At 33.4% G+C, this 16203-nt stretch overlaps 1 non-coding gene across 1 annotated transcript in view; it reads right to left on the bottom strand.

Moving 5' to 3' along the window:
- LOC147830798 (uncharacterized) overlaps positions 1-14753 on the bottom strand; it is a 44338-nt gene extending 29585 nt beyond the window's left edge. Inside the window, exon 1 of the transcript XR_015526202.1 lies at positions 14620-14753. This is a non-coding gene — a transcript (uncharacterized LOC147830798). The remainder of the gene's footprint in view (positions 1-14619) is intronic.
- Positions 14754-16203: the final 1450 nt, after the last annotated feature.

The raw sequence follows: 16203 nt of genomic DNA, 5'->3' as shown, positions 1-16203 counted from the left end.
TTTTATATCTATAAAATGTAAATAAATGTAAACCTATTTTTACAATATTCAAACAAGAAGTATTAGCTTTGAGTGATGTTTAAACTCCTAGAATTTGTGCTTATTGCTTTGTATTTAATACACTGCAAAAAAATGCTTTTCTTACTTTATAGATTTTTTGTCTTGCTTCTAGCCCAAATATCTAAAAATTCCTAAATCAAGAAGAATTTTTGGTCCCAATTTATATTACATGGCCTTAACTAATATGTACTTACAAAGGAATTAATAGTTTGTTAAAACGTTCTTATTGTGAAAATACATGTATTTATTGTGTACTTATGCTTGATTAAATACCTGTATGTAATTACATTTGTAATTAACTTTTGTAATTACATTTGTAAATACACTGCTGATCATTCCCTACACCTTAACCCACCCTTAAACCTACCCACACCACCAAACCTGTCCCTAACAACCCCTATCCCAACTCAAGAGCACCACAAGTGTTCTCAAATACTTTATGAACAAAGTAAGTACATTATATTTATTTTTTGATGTAAGTACATAGTAGTTAAGGACACTCAATATAAAGTGGGACCGAATTTTCTAGACAAGCAAAACATATTGTCTTGTTTTGGGAAATAATATGCCAATATTAAGTGAGTTTTTACTTAAAACAAGCAAAATAATCTGCCAATGGGGTAAGCAAAATAATCTTACGTCAAAAGAAAAAACAAGATTATTTTGCTTACCCCATTGGCAGATTATTTTGCTTGCCTAATCTCGTTGATCACCAGCTGCAGCTGTGCTTCACGTCGAATGCACCTATTGTAAATTAACATCAGCTGCTTCAGTCCAACATCTACATTATCAGGAGGATGAAGATAAAACCAGGGTGGACGTTTTAGCAAGACAATGATCCAAAACACAGCCAAGGACACTTTCAAATGCTTTCAGAAAAAGAAAATCAAGCTGTAGAATGGCCCAACCAATCACCCGAATCCAATATAAGATGCAAATAAATTTACTAATGCATTATCAACATCCAAATTCATGCTTAACATTAGTTAGAGCACCATGAGTTAACATGACCTAACAATAAACAACTGTATTTTCATTAACTAACATCAACAAATATTGTAATAAACAATTTTTTCATGTTAGTAAATTCATTAACTAATACAGCCTTATTGTAAAGAGTTACCCATTTCTATTTTAGACTGTCATTAATCAGATGTGACATAAACAAAATGCCATTTGTTATTTAAAAGGGGAGAGCGGCTACTCCATATGAACACAGCTGTGCATTTCAAGGCACTCCATCAGGCCTTTAAGAGAAATATGTGACTCAGCACATTTGGTCTTCGCTCGAGTGCAAACAACGAACGCAGGGATGAACCGCCACATGCCTTCATGCCATATGAAGGAGGTCTTTCCATGAAAATGAGCACACTGGCAAATCTAGAGCAGAGTTTGCTACTGGCAAAGCAGCATCTTGTAATCTGTTATAGGGAAACGGGGGTGTAACGCTGACAGGACGTCCCACCACCCCCACCTCCCACATAAATGTGCTTGAATCAGTTACTTTTGGTCCACTTAAATGTTAATACATACATCCAAGCGCGAATGTTTATAGATCTACGCCACCTCATAATGCTGAGGAGAACATATTTCCTGGAGACCGAATCGATAAACATGGTAAAGACTTTAAAAAGGCAGCAATCCCGATGTATTTACATTCATTTGATCTGGTACACAAAATATCCTAAGGGGAGACTTTAATTAATACCGTACGCCCCAAAACTGCTGCACTCAGGTTTGCATAAACATGGAAATTAAAGCAGCATGATGCTCGGAATCAAAGAGGAAAACTCAGACTTACTGCTGACCTCGTGGACAGCATCTTCCAAGATCAATGCGCTCATCTCACCGACTTTCTGGTCCTGTGTGTTTTACAAAAAGTATGGAGCATATAATTGAGCCACTTTTAATTTGTCCTGGATGAAAGAACACTGTGGCCAGACTAAGCTTATATAAATACACTTGTATAACATTATAATATAATAGATGGATGAGCGGACTGAAGATTAGATGATTGATTGTTTGGATGGATGGATGGATGGATGGATGGATGGATGGATGGATGGATGGATGGATGGATGGATGGATGGATGGATGGATGGATGGATGGATGGATAGAGAAGGATGATGACTGGATGAAAAGCGAATCAATAGACGGACGAACGGATGGATGGTAACAGGATGGAAATGGAAAGATAGATGGATGAGATGGACAGAAGGATAATCAATGGATGAATAGTTGAATGTTTGGATAGACTGAATGATTGATGGATTGATGTTTGAGTGGATAGACAGATGGCTGGACAGAAGATTAAATGAAAGATTAATTGGATGGATGGATGGATGGATGGATGGATGGATAAACAGATGAATGGATGGATGGATAAATGGATAGAGACAGATAGCTGGATGATGGATGGATGGATGGACAGAAGAGTAGATAATTGATTATTTGGATGGATGGATGGATGGATGGATAGAGGGATGGATATAGGGAGATGGATAATTGATGGATGGATGGATAGAAGAGTAGATAAATGATTATTTGGATGGATAAATGGATGGATGGATGGATGGAGCATTAGACGATGGATGTTTGAGTGGATAGACAGATGGATGGATGGATGGATGGATGGACAGAAGATCAGATGAGTTTTTGGATGGATGGATGGATGGATGTGGAATTACTGGATGGATGGAGATGAACGGGTGGATAATAGATGAATAAATAAATGGATGGATAGAGACGGACAGATGGGCGGTTGGATGTATGTGTGGATGGAAAATTAGATGATGGATGGATGGATGTTTGAGTGGATAGATGGAAGGACGGAAGGACAGAATATTAGATGATTGATTATTTGGATGAATGGATGGATGGATGGAGATGAACAGATGGATAACTGATGGAAGGATAAACGGATGGATGGATGAATGGATGGATGGATGGATGGATGGATGGATAAATGGTTGGGTGCATGGGTGGGTAAAGAATTGCTGGATGGATGGATAACAAATTGATGGAATGATGATAATGATTAATTTTACAATTAATTAAAAGTATACAATTGAATCTGAATAAATGCTAAAATGGAAGTCAACACCAAACTCTCCTGAAAGCATCTGTTTACCCAGTCTATGTTCGCATGAGTTGCTGTACACGAAGATCCACTGTGACATCACTACATGGAGAAGGTGGAGCTCATGAATATTAATTAGCTTCTGCCGACATTGCTATGTAATCTCCCTAGAACATTCAGTCACACTGAATTAATATTCTCTACAGCTGGACATATTTACAGACTGCCTTGCAATGACGTGCTCCAGAGCCTTCCCAACTTTTTTGACTGCCATTTTATGCACGTTTTTTAATACTTATATTTAAATGTAACAAATACAAATGAAAGAGTTCTAGTAACTTTATTTTTATACACATTTTGCTAAATATAACATTAGTAAATTAGTATAGTAGCATTAATATATATATATATATATATATATATATATATATATATATATATATATATATATATATATATATATATATATATATATTAGTTAGTATATAGTATTAATATATATAGCAGTTATATTTATAGTTATAGTGAATTATATTGGAACTGTGATTTTGAAATTGCTTAATGTACAAAAATGATAAAAGCAAAAAAATATATAAGAAAACAAAAGAAAGTAAACCTAAATAAGACAGAAAACAAGCAAAAACAAAAAGATTACATATTAATACTAAAAAAAAGACCATTCAAAAGTAAAAGCCCCCTAGAGCTTGCTATTGTTATGGCACTGATAGAGTGATTAAATGTGTTTTCTCACCACCGTACTGTACTTCTGTCTTCTGAAGGAGGAGCCAATTTCCAGACCTTCATTTTCCCTTCCTTTTTACGACAGAGCCACTCAGTCATAGTCATCTCTCTCTTACTCTCCCGGTTTCATCTTTTTTCCATCTATCTATCTTTGTCTCTCTGTCTGTAGTTGACTTAGACTGTGAGTAAAAGATGTTCAGATGCAGTTTGTTTCTGTCAGGTTTGATTAATGACCGGCAATAACATTATAGCTTACATGGACATGGCAGAATGCATCTCTACTACGGGCAATCGATAAATCAGCCATCCGCCGCCAGGATTTACAAGCTCTTTGAACTTGTGCAACTCCTCATAATTCATATGCAGATTAATAGAATTATGTCATAAATGTATGCCGCATGAGTCCATCGACTCGAATGGCTTTAATGGGTTGTGTTTGATCATGTGTAATCAGGTAAGCAAGCCATGTTTAATGACTTACAGTATATGACAGGAGTGTGCAATACTGTAAACTTAGATTTATGAATCTACAGGAAAGATTCTTTGACCACCACTATCGCCAGTTTAGACAGAATCGCCAGTTTAAAGAACAAAGTTATTATTATTTTAATAATTTTTTTTTTATCTTGCTTATTTAAGTGGTAACAAAATAGACATGAATGAATGTAGAATAAAAAGTAAGGTTAGACAACAATGCAAAAAGCAGAAAAACAAAATGCAAAGCAAAGAAGTTCTGTAAACTGAAGCAAAATATAAAAACAAAGCAAAAAAAAAAAACAATGCAAAACAAACCAAAACAAAAAGGTAAGCAAACCAAAATAAATAAGTATTAAGCAAAGCAAAATAAAGTAAATCACATCTAAGCAAAACAAAACAACCAAACAAAAATGAAAGAAAAACAATTAAGTAAAATAAAATAAAAGTAAAAAATAATGCAAAGCAAAACAAACCAGCTAAGCGAAAAAAAAAAATCTTTAAAAATATAAATATAAAGCAAAAGCTAAATAAAATAAAATAAAAGAACTGCCAAACAAAGCATCAAGGCACAGAAAAATTCTGTAAAGGAAAGTTAAAACATTTAAAACAAAAACAATTCAAAGAGCAAAGAAAAATGTTAAAGTAAAATCTAAACCAAACAAAGCAAATCAAAGCTAAGCAAAACTGAACAACAAAGCAAAAATAAAATAAAATAAAATAAAATAAAATAAAATTAAATTAAATTAAATTAAATTAAATTAAATTAAATTAAATTAAATTAAATTAAATTAAATTAAATATTTAAAATGAAAAGTAAACACATTTCAAACAAATCAAAAACAAAAACTGAAACCAAACTAAAACTGAATTTAAACAACAAAGCTAAGCTAACAAAGCAACAACAACAATCAAAACAAAGCAAAAACTAAAGCAAAAAAAAAAAAAAAACAAGCTAAACAGCAAATAAAAACAAATGATTAAAAATAATGTTAAGCAAAGCAAAATTAAATTAAATAAAAAACTACCAAACAGAGCATCAAAGCACAACAAAGTCTGTAAAGGAAAATAAAATCATTTAAAACAAAAACAATTCAAAGAGCAATGAAAAAACTATACAAAAAGTAAAATCTAAACCAAACAAAACAAATCAAAGCTAAGCTAAACAGAAAAACAAGGCAAAAATTAAATAAAATAAAATGTAAAGCATACACATTTCAGACAAATCAAAACAAAAACCAAAAACAAAGCAAATCAAACCAAAACACAAAACTAAAACTAATTCAAAACAAAAAGCAAAGCTAACAAAGCAACAACAACAATCAAAACAAGGCAAAAACAAAAACAATGCAAAGCAAAAAAAGCTAAGCAAACATAAACAAATATTTAAAATAAATATTAGGCAAAGCAAAATAAGATCAACAAAATAAATTAAAAAACTAAGCAAAAAAAATTTTACCAAACAAAAAAAAAAAAAAAATCAAAAGCAAAGCAAAGCAAAAAAAAAAGAAAAAAAATAAACAAAAAAGAAATGTACAAAAAAATCTAAACCATACAAAGCAAATCAAAGCAAAAAACAGCAAAGCAAACATCAAAATAAAAAAATTATAAATAAAGTTTATAATAATAAAAAATAAATTAAATACATTTTAATTGATTATTTTTTATTACCTCAAATGAATATTTGTTTAGTTTATTTGTAATTTATTTTAATTTAATTTGTTTTAGGTTATTTTATATAAAACAAAATACATTACAAAGTAAAACAAAAAGCAAAGCAAATCAAACCAAAACACAAAACAAAAGCTGAATTGAAACAACAGAGCAAAGTTAACAAAGAAACAACAACAACAAAAAACCATCACAAGGCAATAATAAAATCAAACAAAAGTAAAGCGAAGCCAAACACCACAGTAAAGCAAAAGTAATAAACTAAAAAGAAAAAAAGCTCCTACAATCTGCAATTGTTTCAATCACTTTTGAAAGACTATTTCTGAATATGAGCTTAGTTTTGATTCCATTTACACTTTGTTATTCTTTTATTGCAGTTAAAGGGTCATCAAGAATGCATATTAAAGTACAAATATCTCTTTTTTTTTTTCAATGGCACATTCTTGCAGACTTTGCACTGGTCACATCACTGAGATTGAAAGCATTTCATATATTTCAGCTGCCTTAATGAATGTTCTTCTTAAAATACTAATGATTATATCCAGTGCAGAATCAAACTACAGAGATACAAGGTCAGACTGCAAAGAAAGTGTATGTGGTTTGTTAAAAAAAAAAATAATAATAATAATAAAGTACAAATCCACCTCCACAAACTCTACAGTAGTTGCTTGCTTTTTAATTCCTTCCGACTTCCTTCAGCTCCCCCTCCTTTTTCTCCCATAAGATTTACCAGCGTTTTCATATTCATCGTTTGCTGATTCTTACAGTATCTGTTTGAAGCATCAAAGGTAGGCGACGGAAGCACAGAGGAAGGTCAAACTGCGATGAAGTGATTAAAAAAAGGCTTGAATAAAAAGGAGACTCTAATGACTGAAGGCTAAAGGGACGGGTCGAGTTCCTCAGATTCGCCTTTGGTCTAAGCTGTTGCATGGAGTTTCTAATATTGGCACACTTAATAAATAGGAGTAATGAAGAATGTCTTTTTGATCTGTTGCTCAAAATAGTAAAACATTTGCTCTGCTCACATTAAAAAGCAATCAAAGACAAACAAAGCACAGTAGTGAAAAGATAAATGAATATTTATACACAGTTGAAGTCAGAATTAGTAGCCCCCTGTTTATTTTTCCCCCAATTTCTGTTTAACGAAGAGAAGATTTTTCAACACATTTCTAAACATAAAAGTTTGTTCTGTAGACGGTCAAAAAATATTGCTTAAAGGGGCTAATAGTTTTGACTATAAATTGTTTTTATAAAATTAAAAACCGCTTTTATTCTAGCCGAAATTAAACAAATAAGACTTTTTCCAGAAGAAAAAATATTATCAGACATACTGTGAACATTTTCTTGCTCTGTTAAAAATCATTTGGGAAATATTTAAATTTCATCAAAGGGAAGCAAATAATTCTGAATTCAACTGTGTGTGTGTATATATATATATATATATATATATATATATATATATATATATATATATATATATATATATATATATATATATATATATATATATATAAGCAAAAAAAAAGCAAATCAAAAAAATGCAAAACAAAGCAGAACAAAAATTAAACTAAACAAAAAATACAAAACAAACCAAAATGCAAATCAAGAAACAATGCAAAGCAACACAAAGCAAAGCGCAAAACAAAACGCAAAGCAAAATAAAACTCAAAGCATAACAAAATGCAAAGCAAAACAAAACACAAAACTAAACAAAAAGCAAAAAACAAAGCAAAACACAAAACAAGAAATAAAAGAAAGTGAAAAACAAAACATTTGAAACACCATAACAAAATGGAAAACAAAACGGCAAGTAAAACAAAACAAAGCACCAAGCAAAAGAAAATGCAAAGCAAAACAAAACAAAGCACCAAGCAAAAGAAAATGCAAAAAAAAACTAAACAAAGCACCAAGCAAAAAAAAAAAAAAAAAAACTAAAAAGAAAAACAAAACAAAGCACCAAGCAAAACAAAACGCAAAGAAAATCAAAACAAGAGGCAAAACAGCAAAGCAAAGAAATCTAAAATAATGGTTAAGCAAAGCCAAACAAAGCAAAATACTGTAAAGGAAAACGCAAAGCAAGGAGCAAAGAAGATTAAAACAAAACAACAGAGCAAAACAGAAAAAAGAAAAGAATCCCAGCTAGATAACTGCAAAAGTTTGTTGGTTTTTGGAGTCCAAAAGTCTCTAAAAATACAACTGAATCCACCACAAATTTTTTAAGAAGAGTTACAAGAAAAAAACCCTCTTCTCTCATCCAAAAACAATCTCAAGCGTCCTCTGGATTTTTGTTAATATTTTGGAAAAAAGATCAAAAGGTTAAATTATAAACATTTTTTCCCATAGCCTTCTTTGCTCAAGGGTGCCAATATTTGTGAAGGGCACTGTTGGGTCAGTTAAGTGTGTGATTAACAATACAGAATCTGCTTCAATAAAAATTACCATCATGAGATTATAATCAGACGAGACAAAGGAGAAACCGAAAGAGAAAAATGGAAAGCAGACTTTCCCTCTGCACTTTAATTGGTAGACGTCATTTAATGAAAAGCAATGCACTTCTTTCATTTGTCATTCTCATGTGTTATAATGAGTGACGATGCAGTATTAGAACGCCTTATTTTAATGTTTTGTCAGTTTCAAATATTTACATGGATCCATTTGTGGTTAAGTCTATCATATCTTTTTTTTGCAGCTTGTTTTCCATTCCTTTTAATCATAATAGAAACGACAATGTATAATATGGCAGACTGAAACATGGTCATATATAGGGCTGGGCCAATAACAATATTATATCAAATCGAGATAAAATTTATGTCAATAACAATGATAAGCTCTGGACTTTTTCACTCTATATTGATCTAAGAGCCAATCACACAGCAGAAATGTGCAACACTGGGAATCTAAAAGTGTGGTGATATTAAAGATGTAGCAAATTTTAGTCCACCGAAAAATTATCGGCCGAAAATATGGTATGCCATTTTTGTAGCTTCAGTCATTGTTGGGGTACTCTTTTAATTCTCGAAGCGATAACAACTTATATCAAAATATATATTGCTATCGTTCAAGATGGAAAATAACTATTGAGAGTGCATTTTTGACATATCTCCCAGCCCTAGTCATATATAGTCATATATAACCCCTCAGGTTAAGAGTCTGGGGGTCATCTTCGACAGCACCCTTTCATTTACTGCACATGTTAATGTCACTCGGTCCGCCTATTTCCACCTTCGAAATATAAATCGTTTATGTCCTTTTTTCACACCTCATTCATCTGCAATTCTTGTTCATAGTTTAGTCACATCACGTTTAGATTACTGTAATTCCCTTCTGTTTGGCCTAGCACTCTTCATAAATTACAACTGGTGCAAAACGCTGCAACCCGCATAATCACAAAAACTCTGTCACGTCACACCCATTCTACAACAGCTTTACTGGCTTCCCATCCTTTTCAGAATTAATTATAAAATACTTCTTATCACTTTTAAAGCCATCCACAATCTCGCTCCTCCATACCTTGCTAATCTTGTTCATATTGCCACACCTTTTTGAACACTCAGGTTTTCTTCTTCCATTCACCTCACTGTTCCCTCTGTCCACCTTGTCACCATGGGAAGCAGATCTTTCAGCCACTCTGCTCCTCAGCTTTGAAATTCACTCCCTTCTGATCTCCGTAATTTAGACTATCTTTCTCAATTTAAATCCAAACTCAAAACACATCTGTTTAGAACAGCTTATTCTCTTTAACCTGACTGTATTTTTAAAGTTTGAATTGGTGACTTTGAGTGTCATGAAAGGCGCCTTTAATTAAAATGCATTATTATTATTATTATTATTATTATTAGTCATTTTATTGCATAGTACATCATACTAGGGCTACACGATAAATCATTTCAGCACCGATATCGCAATGTGCACATCTTTAATACTCACATTGCAGTATATGCAATGTTGAGTCTGCATTATAGTTGATCAGACACAATTCAGAACACATGAGGTTTGTGGAGTCACTGCAGAATTTAACCATAATAGAGCAAGAGATTATCATCTGTATTTATTTATTTATTTATTTATTTTGTACTATTTAAATTTAATGACTTTGAAGTATTTAGACACAAAAATAGCAACATTTGTAACTTTAAATAAAATAAATTGTATTTAATCATACAATCACCGGCCACTTTATTAGGTACATCTTATTAATACCAGGTTGGACCAATTTTTGCCCTCAGAACTGAATTAATCCTTCAAAGCATAGATTCAAGTTACTGGAAATATTCCTGATATTTTGGTCCATATTGACATGATAGCATCACGCAGTTGCTGCAGATTTGCCGGCTGCACATCCATGATGCAAATCCCCTGTTCCACCACATCCCATAGGTGCTCTATTGGATTGGCATCTGGTGTCTGTGGAGGCCATTTGAGTACAGTGAACTCATTGTCATGTTCAAGAAACCAGTCACGAGATGATTCATGCTTGTGCAAATTAATATGGACCAAAATCTCTTATTTTAATCTCTAATATTTTCAGTACTTTATTGAATCTATGCCATTAAGGATTAAGGCAGTTCTAACGACAAAAGGGGATCCAACCCGGTATTAGCACGGTGTACCTAATAAAATGACCAGTGAGTGTATGTGTGTGTGTATAAATATTTATTTTATTTATTTATTTTTTTACTTTAAGATAAGTGTTGTTTCATAGTTTTATGAAAACTTTGATGAAACATTTGATCCACTTCAAATGTTGACCTCTATAATTCACATCCAGATGCAGCAAAATACACAAATAAATGAATAAAAATAAAAAGTTTCAGTCAATTATAACCTGAGGTCTAGAAGGACAAACAAGTTCTTTATGAACTCAAATAAAACTACAAAATCTACCTTAATTACTATAATCCATTGATAACCTCTCTGTAGGACTAATTTGATCTCCTCTCAAGCTGGTTGGTCAAAAAGGCGCCAATCCGAGATTCAAAACCCAAGCATGAGCCAATCAGCTGTAGTTTAAAGGAACAATGATACTGCAGATGAACTGGATGGCAGTGGTTGAGATTACATACAGCTTTTCTCTAGGAGAAAGAGAGAAGACGACACTGCGGCTGATTACATGAAAGAGGAGCTATTGTTCCATGAATAGAAAAATCGATTTGATTGAGACTGAATTCACTCTTTGATGGCTTCATTTTCCTTTACAGTGAGCCAGATGATGAGCCTGTTCTCATATACTGGAGAATGATGGGAAATGAAGCCATCTATGTACTGTGTAAGAGAGTACAGTAGCTCTGTATTCCATAATGGAATATGTATAACATTAGCCTATAAAAAAAAACAGAAATGATACTACAGCTTAACGGCATGGTTCGATCAAAAATCTAAATTGGTGGTAAATTACTCACCCTCAGGCCATCCAAATGTAGTTTTTTTTTTCTTCGATAGAACATTTTTAGCTGAAATTGTGGTCCTTGCTGATTCATAACATGCAAGTCATTGCTTACTGGCCATTTAAGAGTTGTGAAAATACGTACACCCAAAATAAAATGCCTTCTGATGACACATGGAGGCCTTATGCAGCAGAATAAACCGCCAACTTATGCAGAATATGTTTTACGAAGCCAATGCCCTTCCAGCTGCAACCCATTACTGGGAAACACCCATACATTCTCATACACTACAGCTAATTTAACTTACCCAATTCACCTATTCTGCATGTCTTTGAAACCGGAGCACCCGAAAGAAACCCAGGTGACCACGGGGAGAACATTAAAACTCAGAAATGCCAACTGACCCCCCGAGGCTCGAACCAGTGATCATCTTGCTGTGAGGTGACAGCGCTACCCACAGCACCTCCATGCCGCCAAATGTGGCATTATTTACAACATTATTTGACAAATCTGTAGAAAAATTCGGGATATTTGATCATTTTCTGAAAACAGTTTGTTATGTGTGCAAAAGTATGTTCATGAATTTATGGTTCATAAATGAAATTTGATTATAAGATGTGTTTCTGAATATCCAAATGTACTTTTTGGAGCAAAATAAATAAATAAAAGTGAAAAATAAGTTTTGTGAGAATTATCTTTCTGTCTGATGGCTTGCTTTATATGAAATGATAACATTATAAACATCTGAAAAAAGTCAAATAGTGTATAAATTGCAGAAATGTTTGATTGTTACCGACAGGCCTAATTTCAGCATATTTATGCATTTAAAACCACTCTTAAAAACAATATCAGCTAGTGATTATTTGAATAATGCTTGTCAATATGACTCAATACGATTATTTTTAAAAAAAAAACAATGGACAAACTAAATACTAATAAGCCTATTAGAGCATCTTAATCAACATATCACTCAATCACTGAATTTCCTTCAGCTTAGTCAAGGGTTGCCACTAGGCATGGGACGATAACCGTTTTCAAGGTATATCGTGGTTTGGAAAAGTCGAGGTTTTAAAACCGCCAAAAATTTTTGTTATACCTTTCCTAAGGTATATGTGAGATTTTTTTGTTTTGTTTTTTAGAACAGCAGAATCTCCATCATTAAAGACATCAAAAAATGCTGTGTTAAATTATAAAGAAATTTGTGTTTTTTGAAACTAACGAAGACAGCAGAAGTCAAAGATTGATTTTAATTATTTAACCTGACATGTTTACTGTCCCAAAATATTTTAAATGTTTCTGAAGATAAAAAATATTGTGTTTAAAGGAAAAAAAAGTTATCGTTTTTTTACATAGACACACAAAAGGAATATATTTTAAGTAATCACAATACTGTGAAGGTTATCATACCAGCCCATGCCTAGTTGCCACCAGTATAATTTTGTTGACGAAAAATTTTCATCATAAGTTTTGTGACGAACAAGTTTCTACCGATGAAAACGAGATAAATAATCAAAATTAAAAATGAAGTAATGATGATGTCTAAGACAGCTATATTAAACATACACGGACATTTTCCTTGACTATTAAAAACGAGAGGAGAATGGGATTTAGGGACGTTATTTGGAAAATATCCAATCAGAATTAATCATGGTGTGTGATGTGTGACGCACACACGCACATTTAAAAAGTAACATCATCCATAGGGGTATCTGTTGGATTGAACTAACGAAATGGCAACTGCTGAGAGAAAAACAAGATTCACGTTTGATGTCAGACAAAAAGACCACAAACCGTAGGCCTACAGGGAGCTAGCTGATAAAAACTAAAATTATTCATTTTCTTTTCAGCTTACCCTACTGAAAAAACTTATATCAGCCTAGGCTTTTTGGTTGGTTTTAGCTGGTCAAGCTGGTTTTAGCTGGTCATCTCCCAGCCTGACCAGCTAAGACCAGGCTGGAAATGGCCGGAAACCAGCCTGGAAGTGGCCAAAAACCCTCTAAAACCAGGCTGATCAACCAGCTAAAGCCAGCCAACCAGCTTAGGCTGGTTTAAGCTGTTTTTTTCAGTCCCTTTATTATTCTGGGGTCGCCACAGCGGAATGAACCGCCAACTTATCCAGCATATGTTTTACGCAGCGGATGCCCTTCCAGCTGCAACCCTTCACTGGGAAACATCCATACACACTCATTCACACACATACACTATGGACAATTTAGCTTACCCAATTTACCTACCGCATGACTTTGGACTTGTGGGGGAGCACCCGGAGGAAACCAACGCCAACACGGAGAGAACATGCAAACTCGACACAGAAACGCCAACTGACCCAGCCGAGGCTTGAACCAGCGACCTTCTAGCTGTGAGGGGAATGTGCAACCCACTGTGTCACCGTGCAACCTAAAATTATTCCGAAGACTAAAATATGACTAAAATGGAGTTTTAGTGAAAAGACAAATACTAAAATTAAAACTAAATCAAAATTTGCTCTCAAAATGAACACTGGTTCATTCTGCAGGCAATGAACCACCAATTACGCTGGCATATTTTTTACACTACAAATGCCCTTCCAACTAATCACTGAGGGGAGAGACTACACATCAGTGCTGGAAAACACACATCCTCTGCAGTGAGTAAATGAATGAATGAATGAATGAATGAATGAATGAATGAATGAATGAATGAATGAATGAATGAATAAATGAACTAAATTAATTGTTTTATTGGACCATGTCAACATAAAATAGTAATAAAACTCACATTGGTGGTACAACACTGAATAAAGCACATAATAAGCAAATGATGTGAACTTAGTCGTACTATGTTGTTATTTTTAGCCGCGACGTCGCAGAAATTAAACATTTCTTATCAAAAACAAATTTCGCGCGTCACCGTCACGTGTATAGTCACAAGATGGCGCCAAACAGTCAATAACAGCGGTCAAAGTTGTTATAAAGTGCCCGGATAAATCTGCTGTATTTAACTTAACATACATTAAAATGTCTGAATTAAGTACATTTCTGAGATATAAAAGCTACAATTATAAGATGGCCTAAAATAAAATACTACAAGGGACAATTCTGAGTAAATAAGCTCCTAGACTGAACCTGAATGAACTCAATACAGTCGACCTATAGGAAGTGCAAGTTTCTGTCTCAAGAACTCAAACTGGCTTATTCTTTTCACTTCTCTTCTCTTTTCTCTTGTCTCACCTTGACTCTTGGAGAGGTGAAGCCTGAACGAGGGAGAATCAAGCCCCGCATTTGCATTTACCAAAAAGCCTGTGTGATGAAGTGCTCTGACAGACTCGTGCACTTATGGCTGAAAGCAAATATAACTCACACTCACAAGCAGCTGACAAACACACACACACATACACACAAGCCTGATTCTCACAGGCAGCTTTATAACAACTGGCTGATTTAGATGAAGACGCAATCTGATTTCAGATCAGCCATGAAAAACAGCCCTAGCTGCAGCAAAGTTCATTATTTCCACATTTACTTCTTACTTCAACATGGCTGTGTTATGAATAGTAGGCTATACTAGTAGGATTAGGTTATGTAAATATGAAAATAAATATAGAGTAAAATAGTTTTTGTAGTTTCATGAGTAGAGATGGACAGTAAGACAATACTTACTCTTGATATGGTTGATAAATATATAAATTATTTAAAAAAAATTACATTTTGTGTAACTTTACCACTACTATAGTATAAAATTATAAAATAAAAATTCCTTTAAATGTTATCAAATTAGTATTTTATTAGATTAGAATAAGTGAACGTCCATTCATTCATTCATTCATTCATTTCCTTCAGCTTAGTCCCTTTAATCATCAGGGGTCTCCACAGTGGAATGAACCGCCAACGTATCCAGCATATGTTTTACAAAGCAGATGCCCTTTCAGCTGCAACCCAGTAATGGGAAACATCCATACACACTCATTTACACACACTATGGCCAATTTAGTTTACTTAATTCACCTATAGCACGTCTTAGGACTGACAACCGGAGCATCCAAAGGTATAAGTGAATGTTAGCATATGTAATTTATAAGTAAAAATAAGGAAAAAGTTCACACACAATCACATTCATTTAAAAGTTGACCAATAAAACATTTCAAAAATCTATAAGTTTTCAGTTATGTATTGCTGTGACATTCATTCGCGATACAGTATGAGATGCACGTGACAGATTAATTGGAACCATGTTATTAAAGGCAACTGTTAAACGATCATATGAATGCTAAAATTTGAAAATATCCTGTGCATATAAATAAAAAAACAATAATAATTTATTTTAAAATGGACACTCACCGGCCACTTTAATAGGTACACCTTACTATTACTGGGTCGGACCCTGTTTGCCTTCAAACCTGCCTTAATCCTTCGTAGATACAGGAAATATTCTTTAGAGATTTTGGTCCATATTGACGTGATAGCATCATGCAGTTGCTGCAGATTTGTCAGCTGCACATCCATGATGCGAATCTGCCATTCCACCACATCCCAAAGGTGCTTTACTGGATTTAGGATCTGGGGACTGTGGAGGCCATTCGAGTACAGTGAACTCATTGTATGGAACAAAATCAATGCCTAAAGTCTTGAATTAAAAAGCTTGTTGAATATCACAAACTGAAAAAAATAATACACCGTATTAACAAGTTCTTGCATTTTAATGACTTGAATTCCAGGGTTTGTATTTTTAGGTCCTGAAATTTAACATATCTGTTTATTTAAGCTGTGAATATTTCAACAAAAAATATTTCAAACACGTTTTCATACTTAAAAATT

This window comes from Danio rerio, chromosome 25, assembly GCF_052040795.2.
Source record: "Danio rerio strain M-AB ecotype USA chromosome 25, GRCz13ab, whole genome shotgun sequence".
NCBI classification, from domain to species: domain Eukaryota; kingdom Metazoa; phylum Chordata; class Actinopteri; order Cypriniformes; family Danionidae; genus Danio; species Danio rerio.
Note: the sequence above shows the minus strand (reverse complement) of the source record. Positions and strands in the feature narration are given on the sequence as shown.